The 17283-nt window shown below is 42.3% G+C and overlaps 1 pseudogene; it reads right to left on the bottom strand.

Annotated features, from left to right (window-relative positions):
* Nucleotides 1–317: 317 nt before the first annotated feature.
* LOC110302761 lies at nucleotides 318–16124 on the bottom strand (annotated as a pseudogene).
* Between the last annotated feature and the right edge of the window lie 1159 nt (nucleotides 16125–17283).

The raw sequence follows: 17283 nt of genomic DNA, 5'->3' as shown, positions 1-17283 counted from the left end.
CATAAAACATTTCCCTAGTTTACTCTTGAAATCGCTTGAGAATGGCTTTCTCTTTTGGTTGACGACAAAGCTCTTCTAGAACCAGTTCCTATAGGTTTACAAGTTCCTTTTTTATTTGATAAAATCTGGTAAGAGTTGAGGAGACACACTTCCTTCATGTTCCCACACAACATCTGATTGCAAAGTGCACTAACATTTTTTGTGTGTGGGGGGGGTACAGTGAGCTTTGTTACTGGTATTCAAGAGAGTAGGGGTTGCAAGGAGACTGGTGTTATTCTGGGGGTCTTGGATGGAAACTATCAGGGAGAGTCTCAATGTCATGAGGTCCACCACCTTGTTGCTGTAGCAACATTATCATACCAGGAAATGAGCTTTACAAAGTTGTCATTGAGAGCAATGCCAGCCCTAGCATCAAATGTGGAAGAGTGGGTATCACTGTTAAAGTTTCAGGAGACAATCTGGTCCTCAGTGAAGACCAGGATGCCCTTTAGTGGGCCCTTGGAAGCCTTTATTACCTTCTTGATATCATTGTACTTGACAGCGTTCTCCAGGCAGAATGTCAGATCCACAACCAGACACATTGGGGGAAGGAACATGGAAGAGCATGTCGGTAAGCTTCCTGTTCCGCTCTGGGATGACCTTGTCCACAGCCTTGGCAGAACCAGTTGATGCAGGGAGGATGTTCTGGGCAGCCCCACAGTCATCACACTACAGCTTCCCAGAGGGGCCATCCACAGTCTTCTGGGTAGCAGTGATGGCATGGACTGTGGTCATGAGCCCTTCCATGATGCCAAAGCTGTCATGGATGACCTTGGCCAGGGAGGCTAAGCAGTTGGTGATGCAGGAGGCATTGCTGACAATCTGAAGTGAGTAGTCACAGTTCTCATGATTCATACCCTTCACAAACATGGGGGGGCATTGGCAGATGGGGCAGAGATGATGGCCCTATCCTTTAAGTGGGCCTTGGCATTTTTCCATGGTGATGAAGACACCAGTAGACTCCACGACATACTCTGCACCAGCCATTTGATGTTAGCAGGGTCATACCACAGCTTCCCAGAGGGATCATCTACTGTCTTCTGGGTAGCAGTGATGGCATGGGCCACAGTCATGAGCCCTTCCACGATGTCATAGTTGGAAGATGGTAATGAGCTTCATACTGATGGGAAGCTTTCAATTCTCAGCCTTGACTGTGCCATTGAACTTGCAGTGGGTGGAGTCATCCTGGAACATGTGGACCACGTAGTTTCTATGTACCAAGACTTCTTGGTTAAAAACACTAGATACATTTCAAACATTATAGGATGCTGTTTCCTTTGGTATAGAACACACACACATACACACACACTCACACACACTGTCCAAGGGATATGAGAAGGGAAACTGGCAACTCAGGAAGATTATCTTCCTGCCTGTCTCCTAAAATAGAGTTTGTTCCGCAGGTCGTGGTTTTCTTTTCAAATTTTAGCTGGACCTTGTTACTCTCCGGCTCAGGTCTAGCTCAGGGTTCCTCTGGGTGAGAGGTTATCTCTTCCAATCTTCCTGAATACGATCCTCTCTGCCATCTCCCCTGTTCACTCCCTCAGTCCTCACTCTCTGGCTTCTGGCAGCATGGCCTCTGGGATATACCTGGGAGGACCTGACCTTTGCTTTAGTTGTTCTAATGGCCCGTATGTTCTTCTACTAAAACACACACGGGGTAAAGTATCCAATGGCCACCCTTTCAGTAAAGTCTACCTGGCTGCCCTATTTAACATTGCAACTTGAGAGTTATTCTTTCTAAGACACAAGAATAAACAATGCACTGAAACTTCCTCTTTCTCTTCTTGGATTCTCATGCAGACTACATCTGTTCAGTGAATTGTGCCCCATTCACCTACTAGTGATTTTTTTCAGTGGACACCATTAGGGGGTTCTATAGTTCAATTTAATGCTGACACTAATTGAAGTTACTATAGACCCTGTAGATTTCTCATTCAGTCCCTGTGAGACTTCCTTCCACTTCAAATGCCAATCATGTTCAAGATTGTGACACAGTGCCTCTGGCTAGCTCTTATATATCATGGGGGTGTCCCCATGATCTTAAACTCCTGCTGGATGGCTCACTAACTCTAAGAAATATTTTACTTGTGTTTATCTTTGCAAAAGATAAAGAGAAACAGTCAAAGATGTCTACAGAACATGATGTGTGAAGGGCTTAGAGATTTTTGCTTTCTTTTTGCAGACTATCTTCTTAATACTTCCATGTGTTCAACAGCCCATAAAAACCCGGAACTCTGTAATTCAGGGACTTTTATGAACCCACCATAGATTATTAACCCATTGATATCTGTCTATCTATCATTTGTCTGTCTGTCTTCTATCAGTTCTATAGAATATGAATTAATAAATGGTAATTAATATTGGTAACATATTTGGGGACAGTCGAAGGACATCATTTTAAAGAGGAGCATTCTGATTTTTTTGTGGTTTTTAGAACCGACTTTCAATTTTATTTGAATTAAAGATGTTAATGATGCTTTCTAGCAGTAAACAGAGCACTGATGCCCACTGGCATGACTGTTTAAAGAAATACATAAAATATCTGTACTGACTGCTCTTCATCAGTACTTTCTGGGGGCAAGAATTTAGGTGGTTCTGACTATGATACTTGCAGACATGTCTTGGAAAATTAATAAATATAAGGGCACTGATGTAACAATTCTGATATTTCTAGAGCTAGTTGTGTGTGTGTGTAGTGGGTAGGTGGGGGAAGACAAACAAACAGGATAATGTCCAGGATTCAAATTCCCACTCTTGTGATCCAAGAATGACCTGGTAGATTCTATGTGTGCCCGTAGGAGTCCCTTATCTTCTGTAACCACAGGGATGAAGTTTCTGAAAATCAAATACCTAACATCACTGGGCAACTGACTGAAGTACAACAGAAACTGAGCTCCCAGCCTTACAGCCTGTCTGCCATCAAATGGGCAATGGTTAGTCTTTTGGAAGGCTCTTGATAGAACTGGGGACATTGAAACTCTCAATTCTGATAAGCCTTCTCTACCAGTATAAGTAGTTAGGCCTAGGGACAGATAGAGTGTAGCAACCTTTTACTTGAGTGAAATTTCTAGGGTCCCAGTGGCATGTGATATAGACAAATACCTTCTAAGGTGGAGGTTAATTTGTTGTAAATGTCCTGTTCTACAGCTGGAAATATGTAGAATACCAAAGAGACACATTTAAATTTTTGAAGCAATGTATTCCTCATTGGGGTGTATCATTTTGGCCCATTTACAATTGATTTGATTGGAGTCTAAATAACAAGAAGGAGCTGCAATAGGTTGTGTGTCGACTTTGTAAGCTGCTTTGCCTTTGGACAATCAGCAATATTGTGGCATTTGAAGGGTCAATAGAAGGCTCTTCAGAAATTCTGGGAATCCTCACAGGTGATTCGATTGAGGCCTTTAGGATCCTGAAGCACAGTGCTTGTCATCAACTAAAGATAACTAGTCCTTTGAGAAATAGCTTTTTCCTTGCTATGGGTCTTTAGTAGAGACTGGCCATGGCCATTGGCTACCAGGTGAATGTGTGTCTTAAATTGTCTACCAGGAATGTGGTATTACCCAAGTTATCCTGCCTTAAAATTAGATGTGTGGAGAAATAGTCCAGGATCGGATTGAAGTGCTGTGTATGCAAACTGTGTGAGTCAGGGCTCTCTAGAGTCACAGAACGTATGGAATGTCTCTATATAATAAGAGGATTACAATGGGCAGCTGTGTGAATGGGAAGTCCAAAACTAGTAGTTGCTCAGTCCCATGCGGCTGGTTGTTTCAGCTGGTCTTTGTATAAGCTGGGATCCTGAAGAAGTCAGTTCCAACAGATGTGCTGGCAAGTAAGTGAAATCAGTCAAAGAAGAGTGAGTCTTTCTTCTTCCACTGTCCTTCTATAGGCCTCCAGCAGAAGGTGTGGCCCAGGTTAAGGGTGTGTACCACCAAGTCTGGATTTGGAACTTGCTTTGTCCCAGGCTGGCCTTGAACTCAAAGATCTGCTTGCCTCAATATCCTGGGATTGAAAGCATGTACCTTGCTTGAGCCTAAGATTTTCATGGCCACTATCTCCATGTCAAGATCCGAGTCAGAAGCCTGTGTCTTCCACCCTCAAGATCAGGATTGCAGGTGAGCCCTCCATTTCTGGATTGTAGTTCATTCCAGATGTAGACAAGTTAACACCCAGGAATAGCCATTACACAACCAGAGCTCAACAATGCAAGTGAATGGCATAGGGTAGCCCGATCCCTGTGGTCTCACTCCTCTTATCCCTACCATAGTATCCATGGTATATAGAGTCTATACATAAATTTATCTTCTCTATTGGTAATGCTTTTTGAAACATCTACTCATAGTGGGTGGACAGAATGCCTTATGCAGTAACATAGCACTCCAAGACATATCCCTTCTGGAATTCATTTCACGGCAAAGGACTCATGCCCATGGAATTCACAGGTCTGACCCAATAGAACTAACCCACCAGAATGGTAGAATAGCCTCTTAAAGTCTCAGACTCAGCTAGATTTTAATATCTTCCAGGGCTGGAGTAAGAATCCTAGACAGGTAGCCAAGGCACACTGCAGTGTCTCTGATAGCCAGGACTCACACAGAGATCAAGCATGATTTCCAATTACTCTCAGAAACTAAATAGCAAAATCGTGTTTCCTATTCCTATTTACAGTCTGCTAGACCAAAGTCTCCATACCAGAGGGAGAGACAGTTCCTACAGGATGCACATCAACAATCCCACTGCTCTGGGTTATGGCTGTTGCCACTTTGACCTCCTCATTGCCCTGAATCAACAGGTCAAGAAGGCAATTATGACATCACTGTGGTATCCAACCTGACTAGGACCCCACAGTGAATTTCTGTCTGGAATACAGGCAACACCTTATGGGACCATCTATGATCACCATCCACCGTGAGACCATTGGAAAACTGTGATCTAATGCAAGTAGGCCTACAAGTGTCCCAGACTCTCAGAAATGGAGATTTGGTCATCCTAACCAGGTAACGAACCCTATCCAGATGAGGCACTTCTGAAGGCAAAGGGAATACAGGGTGCGCAGTATGAGATCGCTGTAAATGCCAGCTAATTACCATGTAACAAGCTACAAACACCAGGGCTATAATTGTCAAGTGTATTTCCTCATTTTATTCTGAATATGTTTCTGTATATAGATTCAGAACAAACAAGTTTGTTTTCTTTTTTCTTTTTTTTTGTTTTTTCTCATCTTCCCTCTCTGTGTGGCTTCTTCAGACACTTTGACCTCATTTAAATTTTGGAATATTGCTTGTTTAGAATCAATGTTCTTGGTCCTCAGGAAAGAGTCAACATGATTCTAAGACTCCCCTTTCTTTCCTGGGAAATGGATTAGTGTAGTTTTGGTTAGGCAAAGTAGGTTTATGTGGTGTTAGATGACATTGTGGTCTTGTTATTGTCTTTATGTGGGGCTTGTGTATGTGTAAGTACATAAACATGGGTGCCACGTTGACAGGGGATGAATTTACAGTGTTAATTCTAATGTACACGACGGGGCTGAGGGATGCACAGCTTGTCAACAGAACGTCATTTCAGGATGTGTTCGTGGAGATGTGTCTGGGGTGTGTTGGGCTCTTCCTTGTGTGCAATGGGTACCATTTTTCCTCTTAAGGGCAAGAGCAAAAAATTTGCAGAGAAAGCATCTTGGCTTGTTTGTATTTCTGTTTGTTTGTTTTTCTGTTTGAGCCATGGCATCCACACGCATTGGTACTTGTAATGTTAGGTCTCTGAACCAAGACTAGGAAGGACATCACCAGCCCCCCTTCTGCCCTCTGCCCCAGTTCTCAGGCCTCTTTCCTGTTGCTGGAACGGTTCCTAGCATCCCCATTGCAGATGACACGTCATGGTGCTTCTTAGTTCCGTAATCACACGAGTGAATCCTCCACTGTAAATACCTTCTTATGTGTCTAGACAGATAGTCTATAGATCCTGGTTCTCTAGAAGATGTTGTCTATTACAATACGTAATGATTACCTTGTAAGAGGGAGTGCTGTGGGGTGCCGGGTGGGGGTGGGGTGGCTCCTGAGAGCCCAACGTTGAGACTTGAAGGAAGAGGAAAGAGCCTGGAAGGCATGAGGAAAGCACACAGACAGCGTTCTGTAAAGAGCTAGCACAGGGCTGGTGAGATGGCTCAGTGGGTAAGAGCACCTGACTGCTCTTCCGAAGGTCCAGAGTTCAGATCCCAGCAACCACATGGTGGCTCACAACCATCCGTAACGAGATCTGGCGCCCTCTTCTGGAGTGTCTGAAGACAGCTACAGTGTACTTACATATAATAAANAAANTAAAAAAAAAAAAAAAGAGCTAGCACATTTCAAGATCTGGTACAATGTAGCTCCTGTCTATTGTTGATGTAGGCTAAGTGTCTTAGGGTTTCACTGCTCTGAAGGGGCACCATGACCAAGGCAATTCTTATAAGGACAACATTTAATTGGGGGCTGGCTTACAGTTTCAGGGGTCCAGCCCGTTATCATCATGGTGGGAAGCACTGCAGTGTGCAGGCAGACATGGTGCTGGAAAAGGAGCTGAGTTCTCCATCTTGATCTGAAGGCAGCAGGAGATTGTCTTCCACAGCCAGCCATGAGGAGAGTATGTTCCGTACTGGGTAGATGAGCATAGACGACGTTAAAGCCCACCTACTCCGTGACATACTTACTCCAACAAGACCACACCTATTCTAACAAGGCCACATCTCCTAATAGTGCCACCCCCCCCATGGGTCAAGCATATTCAAACACATGAGTCTGTTGAGGCCAAACCTATTCAAACAACCGTACTAAGGAATTTGGACTTTATCCTGAGAGCAACAGGAAGCCATAGAATCCCTGAGATAGAGGAGTAACATGGCCAGATTTGCATAGCATAGCAGAGCTTCCAAAGGTATGTTTTCAACTTAAGTAATACAGTGACCCCTTAGCCTAATTAAAATGCTAACCCTTCCCGCCTTGAGGAAAAATGTAACCGTAAGGCTATGAATTTTCAAAACTATATTGCTAACTTATTTTTCAAGCATGAGAGTAAGAAGTACTTCAGAGAGGTTTATTTCCCCCAAAGTTAATTTCAATATTTTTACATTGGATGGTAAGAAAATATTCAAAAATCCCAGTAAGAAGACAAAAACTTCATTTATGACTTAAAGTGCTGAGACACCGTTGTTGAATCATAAGCCTGTGGCAGAGGCAACTTATGTGTGGCTAGAATCCGTGAACAGGAGAAACCGTGGTCTTTCTTAAGCCCTCAGCCTTTGCTGCCTAAGTAGGGCAGTAGCTACATGGGCAGCAGCCATCTCCAGCCCCTTCCTATGTGAAGTGATCTCATTAGTTTCCTAACTCTAATAAAAAGGAAATTCTGGGGCACTACACCCTCTGTCCCCTGATGCCATCTTTCGAATGTTACAAGATAAGTTAACCACCTCTGGGGACTGTAAGTAGGAAAAAAAGATATTTCCATAGGAATTTATTTTGTTTGGTATCTTAGTTAGGGTTTTACTGCTGTGAACAGACCCCATGACCAAGGTAACTTTAAACAACATTTAACTGGGGCTGGCTTAGAGGTTCAGAGTTCAGTCGATTACCATCAAGGTGGGAAGCATGGCAGCATCCAGGCAGGCATGGTGCAGGAGGAGCTGAGAGTTCTACATCTTCATCTGAAGCCTGCTAGCAGAATACTGGCTTCCATGCAGTTAGGACTAGGGTCTTAAAGCCCATGCCCACAGTGACACACTTATTCCAACAGGGCCACACCTTCTAAGAGTGCCATTCCCTGGGCTGAGCATATACAAACCATCACACTTGGCATTCGAGCTTTGCATTTTTGAATGGATTCTGTTTAAATATCATCAAGTTCACAACAGTGCCTTTAAAAAAAACCCTTTTTACTGGAGAATGCACTATAGCTCTGCATAGCTTGCAAGTGCTCTTCCCCTGGCTATATTTTCCTGTCCTTTTTAAAAATCATGTTATGTGGCAAGGCTGTGAGTTGCCTACACTGACCTTGAACATTCTCTGGAGCCAAGTAGGCCTTAAACTTGTGATCCTCTTGTCTCAGAACCCAAAATAACTAGAGTTATATTTTATGGAAGTGTTTCTTAACCTGTGGGTCACAACCCTTTTGGTGGCCCAACAAACCTTTCATAGGGGTCACATATCAGATATCCTGGATATCAGATATTTACATTAAAATTAATAACTAGCAAAATTGCAATTTATGAAGTAGCAGTGAAAATTATTTTATGGTTGGGGTCACGACAACACAAGGAACTGTATTAAAGGCAGCAGCATTGGGAAGGTGTAGAAGCACTGGAATATAGAGTTACTTATTTTATGAATTCTGATTACAACAGTGCTTTTGATGGTGCAAGAGATAGGCTTTAATATAAAATAATTAAATTTCACTACCTCGTGTCTGCTCCCGAATGCTTTGCCTTTAAATAAAATTTTGTAAGTACCCTAATTGAATACACTTTTCAGGTGTAATTTCTTTTCTTTTTTCTTTTTCTTTTCTTTTTTTTACAATTTTATTTTTTTTTCAGCTTCAGCAGATGTAAGGTACATTTGAATAACGTAGGCCCAAGAGCTGTAGCACATTTCTGGGATGATGTTAAAGCAAGCTTGCGAGTGATGGTACTGAATCCACAGACCCAGACTGAGAGCCACCCCCAGCTCTCAGGGGCCCAGGAAGGGCCTTTGAGGGATGCTGGAGGCTCCCTTATGCAGCTGACCGGAGTGTGCAGCCTCTGAGGTATCAGGCCGAGGATCTTATGGCAAAATTCAAAGTACAAACTTTTCTTTATTTACCTGTAGACTTTCCACATGCTTGGGACCGAGCAAAGGCACTTAGCTTTGGAAAACTAGAAAATTGTGGGTCATGTCAAAAGAATATGAGAAATAAACATTTTTATTTTGGATGCTATACTTCAGAAGGTTGTATAAATGTACTCATGATTGGACGCATACATTTTTCCTTACAGATTTTATTTAAATAATTTAAATATTTAAATATTTAAAGAAATTAAATAATGTCATTTCTACCTAATTTATCCATTGAATATTTATTAGGAAACTTTCATTCCCATGAGCTATTCTGGGCACTAAAAAACAGCAGGTTAAAAAAAAAATCACACAAGGAAAGCCCCTGTTCTCAGAATGTGTGTTCTAGAAGAAGGAAACAAAGAGAAAACAACTGAGTAAAGATGTGTGTCATGCCAGATGGTGAGAGCACAAAAAAGTTGTGTGTGTGTGAGTGTGTGTGTGTATGTGTATGTACGTGTGCATGTGTATGTGTGTATACATGTGTGTATGTACATGTGTACATATGTGTGTCTGTGTGTGTATATATGTGTATACATGTGTGAATGTGTAAGTATGTGTGCATGTGTATATATGAGTGTGTATGTATATATATGTGTGTGTGTGTATGTATATGTTTGTGTATATGTGTGTCTGTATATGTACATGTGTATGTATGTGTGTATTTATATATGTATGTATACATGTGTGCATATGTGTGTGTGTGCATGCTAGGATGCATACTATCTTCAATGGATCCTCAGTGGACTAGGGATGACCCCAGCCAACCAACAACATGTACCAAAGACTCGAAAGAGGTGAGGGCTTTTTAAAGGAAGAACATTCTAGGCAAAAGAGCTGATACAAATATAGCTCTGGGTGTGAAGTGAGTATGGCATAGTGTTTATGTGTGTGTGTCATGCACATGCATGTATATACACATGTGTGCCCCCCAATTTCTGTGCGTGTGGAAGTCAGAGGTCAACTTTGAGCATCTTCCTCTATGACTCCCCAAGTTAAATTTTGAGATGGTCTTTCTGTAAGTGAACCTACCATTTGTGCCTTTGGCTAGTGAGCCAGTGAGCCTCAGAGATCTCCCTTGGCCCGCCCCCTTCCTTCTCTTTGAACCCTCCTCCCCAGGGCTGGAGTATAAGCAAGACTGCCACACTAGCTATCTCATGAGTGTCGGGTTCTGATCTTCCTTCACGCTTATACCCATTTCACCTCCTCCTCAGCCTTGGGTGTGGAATGCTTGAGAGGCAACAACAGGTCTGTGGTGCTGAAGTGTACAAGGGAGGTGCTTACCTCACAAGATGAGGAGGGAGGGTGAGAATCACTTAGGAGCTTTTAGCTACACCAAGAACTTTGCCTTTGACTCTGGCTACTGAAGAGGCATTAGATTTTGAGAAGTGGCGCAACAGGTTCGTCCGAAAGGGACATCTGAAGGGAACACCTGAAAGGTCATCTGGAAGGGATCCCCATGGTTGCCATGTTGGGAATAAAAGGAGCAATGGAGACTACGTAAGAAGATATTTCTCATGATGCGGTTGAACCGTCGGGTTGCCTTTAATTATGGCGATATTAGCCATAAAGAGAATCGAGTGGTTGGTAGAATTCTTTTAGTGTGAGATTATTAGGTTTTGTAGATGATGGGATGGACGGATAAGAGCAAGAGGAGAATAAACAACCACATTCTACTCAATTTCCCATGGCTGCGATAAAACAGTCTGACCAGAAGTAACCTGGGGAGGAAAGGGTTTTATTTGGCTTACACTTCCAGGTCATGGGTCATCTCTGAAGGAAATGACAACAGGATCCTGAGCAGTAACTGAGGCAAAAACAGTTATCTCTGGCTCACGCTCGGCTAACTTCCATATATAGCCTAGATGCATGGCAGCCTGGATTTTCCCTCATGAAACCACAACCAAGACAACCTGTCACAGACACGGTCCCAGGCCACTGATATCTGGGAATTCCTCGGTTGAGCTTCCCTTTTTCAAGATGATTCTAGGTTGTGATAAAAGTTGACAAATAAAACTAGCTGAACTGCTTCAAGGCACACGGCCTGGCTGACCCGAACACTGGAAGTTCCCTACGCCGAGACAGGAAGCACATTAGGGGAAATACTTTGGAAGGGTAGAAGTCTGGCATTTAATGCTGGCCACGATATGTTCAGATACAAACTAGTATGCAGCACTATTGAATAAGCAGGCTATTTCAAGAGTCATCAGTGTCCTAAATGTATTCTTCCCCTGGACCCTTCCACAGTAGGGAGACATGGGGATTTCTGCCCTATTCAAAACGTGCTCTTGAATGTCTACAGGACCTTAACAACTTCCAGACAAAGCAAGATGGTAACTGTAAGGAAACAATGAATGCTTTTACAGTATATGATGAATCCCCATAGAGCTGTCTGCAGTAGCTACACCAGGTCACCTCAGGTAGATCTCAAACAAGCCATAATTTCAGAGTCTCCACAACTAACTGCGGGGCAAAATGATACTTCTTGTTCCAGATTTTTATTTATAAACAAGATCCGTCTGAGCAGTCTCGGTGTAAATAAATACCCAAATAAACAAAGAAAGGAAAGAGCGGGGAGCGGGGAGTGGGGAGATGCGTTCCTATCTGTGGAAAGGCAGTGGTGAGGAAATTCCATTAATTAAAAAAAAACTCATGTAGAGGTTACCGACATGCTGTAGAAGTAGGTACCACCAAAAGTAAAGGCGCTACCACATACAATAACAGGAAGTGGTAGGGGCTGTGGTATTTTGCAGGGTCCAGGGTGGAGGTGGGGATAGGAAGGCTTGTATGCCACTATTGTAAAAGATGGAAGGAAGGCTAATGCAGTCTGATTTTGTGTTGTTTCTAGAACAACCAGAAACATGTGTATTTACATGAAGTCTAATTTTAAAATGCTGGACTCGAGTTCACATTTTCAAAAAGTCCCATGTAAAAGCCAAACAAAACATATCTGCAGAATGCTATTGATTGATGGCTTTTAACTTTCACTTTCTAAATTTGCCAGCTACACGCAAACCATTTTAATGATTGACTGAGTGGATATTTTAAATCCCCTCATGGCTTTGACGACCTTTTTTTCCTACACAGGAGAGACCATGCATTTTACTTATGACCTGAAGTTTCTATTTACGTATGAAGTGCTAATATTCACATATACAGGAGTAAAAGCATACTAATAATAGAATATACATAATTCCCTACCTTTTCAAGATTTCTTAAAATGAAAGTTGTCAGCTTTCCTGTTGTTTCTGTGTAAAAACTTCTCAGATTATAGCTCTGCGTTAACAACATGGAACAAAGGAAAGTCGGCTTTGCCGACACCAAAATAGGTTGACATTTTGAAAGACCGTCACGAAACGTTTCTTCGAATGATGTTAAGTCACAAGAGGTGGAAGAAAAAGGACTGGCTCTGACTGGATTCAACCCATGGTGGAAAGGATTTTTATTATGATCCTGGGTGTTTTTCATATTTTCCCCCAGTAAGTCATTTTTCATCCCCCCCTTTTTTTTTCTGGAAATCTTCACTGAAAGAAAGGAACCCAAGATGATGGAGTAGACTTTGTGGGGCACATAGCCTTTTTCCTTCTCGATAGGTGGCTGGAACCTAGTTCATGACCCTAGAGGAACTAGCGCTCATTGTCAACTCAATACAATCTAGGTGTAATCTAAGAAGTTCTAATGTGGATTGTCTAGACTAGGTTAGTTATGCACGTGGCTGTGACGGATTATTCTGCTTAGATTGATCCCAGTGGGACGCTCCTCTAGACAGGAAATGGTGGAGTCTGTGAGCATGGAGAGAGCGAGCTGAGCACTCTGGTGCATTCGTAAACTCTTTGCTCTGTGGTCTTGACTATGGATGTAATATAACTGCCTCAGGTGTTCTGACTTCCCCACAAGAATAAACTATAAATGAACTGTGAACCAAATAAACTCCTTAGCCTCTAAGTTGCTTTTATCAACATGTTTTATCACTGGAAAACACACACACACACACACACACACACACACAAAATTGGGAAGAATTCCATCTTCTGGAGAATTCTTGGGGGTCGTTTGCCCTGGAGTGGCTTCATTTCCACACGCTGCACAGATCTCTACCGTTGGAAGGCAGGTTCTTCTTTCTTCCTGCTTTACTTTTGAAATAACTGAGAGAAGGAATGCCCGAGTGGGGTTAGTTCTTACAATTCCAATAGCTGGCATCTTAGGTGGGCAAGTGACTTCTTTTTCCCTACAGTTAAAAATGCAAGGTTACCTATAATAGCAGAAACTGCCACAGTTGGGTGATGAAGTGGAGGTGCTGGGATGCCACCCACCATCTTCCTTAGACAGAGCCTTCACTCTCACTGATGAACACATAGAGGAAGCTGCGAGAGACAGGACAAAGTGGGGTTCCATATCCATCTCCTGAATGGACTGACAGGCTCCGTAAGAAGAAGGATTTTGCTAAACCTGTTACAGGGTGAGGCACCTGTCTTCAATAATAAATATTAGTTTAAATGACTGCAACATCAAGTGGCATTGTGACTTTCATGCCAGACTGTTGTCTGTACTTATCAGCTGACATTTCAAATTCAAGAACTGAAAGGCTGCAATACTTTTATGTCCTGGTTTTAAAATAATTTATTTGTCCTTGTTGTGATTCTGGGTGCATATTTTACTGGCACCTTTCTATCGCCCTTGGTTTGTTAAGTCTAAGATGGAAAAAATCTAGGAGCATCTATGTTTGCCCAGAGAGTTATCAAGTGATACTAAGTCATATGTACTGTGCCCTCTCTACATGCTAGGATCTGTCCTGTGCCTTAGAAATAGATTGTATTCCTTAAGCTTCATAGGAAGGATGTGAGGAAGATGGTATCTTAGGAGCTAGGAACCAAGAGGGAGAAGCTGAGAAACAGGGAATGGCCATAATTAGTCCACAGCTGAGTCACAGTGGTACTTCTGCCATGAGGTCCGTGTGCTACGATTTACACAAAGTAGATACGAACAAGTCTTCCATTAGAAATGTGCCTGCACTCTGTACATGGACTTTGCTGTACCAGCTGCATTTATTTAGATTTTTGAAATTCCTTCCTTTCTTCCACCGTGTCCTGGAAAGGTGCTGACGTTGCGTCCAGCCATACGCAGCCCCATGGATTTCTTTGGTGTGTTCTAGGCTGCAGGGTATTAGTGTTTCCCCATGACTTACTCTTATAAACACTTCCTTCAGACACTTTTTGCTGCGCATTTGCTTCATGGAGACCTCTGACTTACATTTTTTCTTTCTTTCTTAAGAGGAGACCCAATGCCTCTCTTTTCTATTATCTTTTCAATTAGAGAGCATTTTGTCTTAGAAGGCCACCGTGTTATTTTATATTTGTGAAATAATTGCATTTTGCTATTTAGTCATATAATGGGATTCATAACAGCTTTTTAGATTTAGAAGTGATCTCATCCCAAGTTTATGTCGACTGTTTATGTTTCAAGAAGAGAGCGCTCACCTAATGTTTTGAATGTTTATTTCAAACATTAAAAAGTTGCCCTAGATTCTTGACCATTAATACTTTTTCTTGCTAACAATATTCATTATTCCCCAACATTCCAATGCACAATTCTGAAGATGCTTGGATTAACTGTATAGGAAATGACCGAGTCTACACTTGCTTTCACATTCGATGGAGTATTCACATCAAGTCTCTGGGGCTAACTTCACATTTTCATACATTGTCCGGATTGTTATGATAACTGACCTTGGGGGTCACCTTGCCCACACTTGGGATTAACTAAAACTGAAGCAGCTGGGCATACTTGTGAGAGATTTGTCATGGTTGGATTATTTGAGTTGGGAGAATGACGAGAAATCCAGATAATTTGAAGACTGACCCTACATCTGGGCCACACCTTACAATGGCAGCCCACATAAAAGGACATGGAACAAAGAAGCCTTTGCTCTTTGCTTGCTTGCCCTAACTCTGACCGGCAAGTTCATCTGTCGTGTTCCTGAGAGATCCCTTTTGTTGGCGTTAGAACCCACTTCCCTGATATTCCAATGTAGACTGAAGACTGTCATCTCTCTAGGACTTCCCCGAGCTGCGGCAGAGAGGAAGTGCTGAGGCATTCAGTCTTGTGGACTGGGCCACTGGACAACCGATGGAGCCTTTCTGCCAAGAGACAGCCATTGTTAGACTATTCTGACCATAGCCTGTAAGCCACTCTAATGAACCCCCTTTGAGTGTACATAAAACTGTTCTATCGGTTCTGTCAGAGAACCCTGACACAATAGACCATGTGGCAATTCTGGCCCAGTTAAGGAAGAACACACTAGAAAGCAGAACCATGCAAACCGGCACACGGAGAGGATTTGACCTTGATACACTTAACCTGGGAACCAGTGTCTCAGGACTGCCCAGGACTTTCTTTAAAGGGACTCTAACTTCTTGCTTCTCAGCCATTAGGGAAGGACGAAGGTGGCACTTGGTGCTGCTAAGTCAGATGAAATTTTGCAGGCAGAGAGCAGAAGACAGGAGCCTGCCAGTCTCTCTACCCCATGGCACCTGGATAACAAGCAACCCGTGCTCTGCAGGGAAATATGAGCTTCATCGGGTTTCCCCCAAATTCAAATGTGCTCGCCGCCAATTACTAGCAAGCCACCCATTCCATTCAATCTGTGAGCCCTTGTCTCTAAAGTCGGGATAATGATATGTCTGCCTCATTGGTTGGTGGTGAAAACACAAGGGGTGGATCAGGCAAAACACTTTGTCCAGAGCCCAGCAAGTAAGTCACGAAGAAAACAAGGGTGAAATTCTTCCCTCCAGCCTGCATTGCATGACAGGGTGGGTGGGCTCATGCCTCACTGTGGATTAAGTAGACAAAGAAGGAAGGGTAATCAAGTACTGAGGGAAGAGAAGACAGCCAGCCACATCCTTAGTGAGAAAGTGGACACAGACTGCCAGCCAGGGAAAGAGAAGAGAAGAAAGCTCCAGGCAACCAACTTGTCTGATAAGAAAGTAGCTCCGTCGCAAAATTCCAACCACATTTCTAAGCTCTGGTTTTTATTTATTTATTTATTTATTTATTTATTTATTTATTTATTTATTTATTGTATTTTTTTTTCACCTTTGTTGCATGCTTGACCGACCTTACCTGGCACTTCATCATCCTTACATTCATTTCTTCAAAGCCCCTACTTCCTTTTAACCTTGCTCTCCACATAGGCCAATATTCTTGCTCTTCCTTCTGTTGAGTGCCCATGGATGACGTCTCTTCCATCCGTTCTCTTAAAGCGTGGTTCTTCAGAGCCGGCCAGTTGCTTTACCTTTTCCCTCCTCTAAATCCTAAGAAAGATCACCCTTCCTTCCTCCCCAAAGAAGTGCTCACTCGGCAAACTCCCTCTTACTCCTTTCTTCATTTCTGATATTTTCTGCCTATTGGTGGTCCATTATTTGTTGGCTAATTTCTAGTATTTCTGGCAGTTGGCGATGATAATGGGGGTCCTTTTGGCTCAGGGTGTGCTGAGCGCAAGTGCTTGCTTTAGTTTCTGTGCCTCAAACCCACCTCTGAGAATGATACTTATGAGCAATGGGTGTCTGTAACATCACTTCTGAAAGATGACTGACAAGCATTGCATACATTGTCTGTAATGATATTTCAAGTAAATTTTGACTGATCAAAGAAATACTAGGAGAGTTTGAAGACTTATCTAGGGCTATTGTGTATGTGTGTGTGTGTGTGTATGTGTGTGTGTGTGTGTGTGTGCCTATATTCAAATATATGTATATGTGTATATAGACATATATGAACATTATATTAATTATATTAATGTGTACACACACACACATATTTGCATGTATCTCAAATTGCTCAAATTATTCAGTCACTACAGGTAATTTATCTTGCTCCTGACCAACTAATTGAGCACACAGGTTTGTTTTTGTTTTTATTCCCCCCCCCCCCAAGGCTGAGTTTTTGTTTTTAGCTACTGATTACAAATAATCCAGAACACTGTCAATTAAGTCTTTAACTTGGAGGAGAGTGTTCGTATGGATAGATGTATGCTTTCATTAAAATCAATTCTCCAGGACTCTGATATCTAGATTACTCTGTGCAAAGGCCGTGTTGGTGGAGAACACTTATTTCTAGTGTAGTAGAGACCTCTTCTCCATTTGGTTCAAGCATAGGGAAAATTTTTTTTCTATGATAAGATCATAGGAAACAATACATTTATGTTTCATTATATTTGCATTAAATTTGTTTCATTATTTAAGGTTTGTGTGTGTGTGTGTGTATATATATTATAATATATATATTCATATTTGCCCGTTGTCTTAGTTAGGGTTTTACTGCTGTTAACAGACACCATGACCAAGGCAAGTCTTATAAAGGACAACTTTTAATTGGGGCTGGCTTTCAGATCAGAAGTTGAGTCTAT

Source organism: Mus caroli, chromosome 10 (assembly GCF_900094665.2).
Source record: "Mus caroli chromosome 10, CAROLI_EIJ_v1.1, whole genome shotgun sequence".
Taxonomy (NCBI): domain Eukaryota; kingdom Metazoa; phylum Chordata; class Mammalia; order Rodentia; family Muridae; genus Mus; species Mus caroli.
The sequence above is the reverse complement of the archived record's forward strand: the minus strand, read 5'-3'. Positions and strand labels throughout refer to the sequence as shown.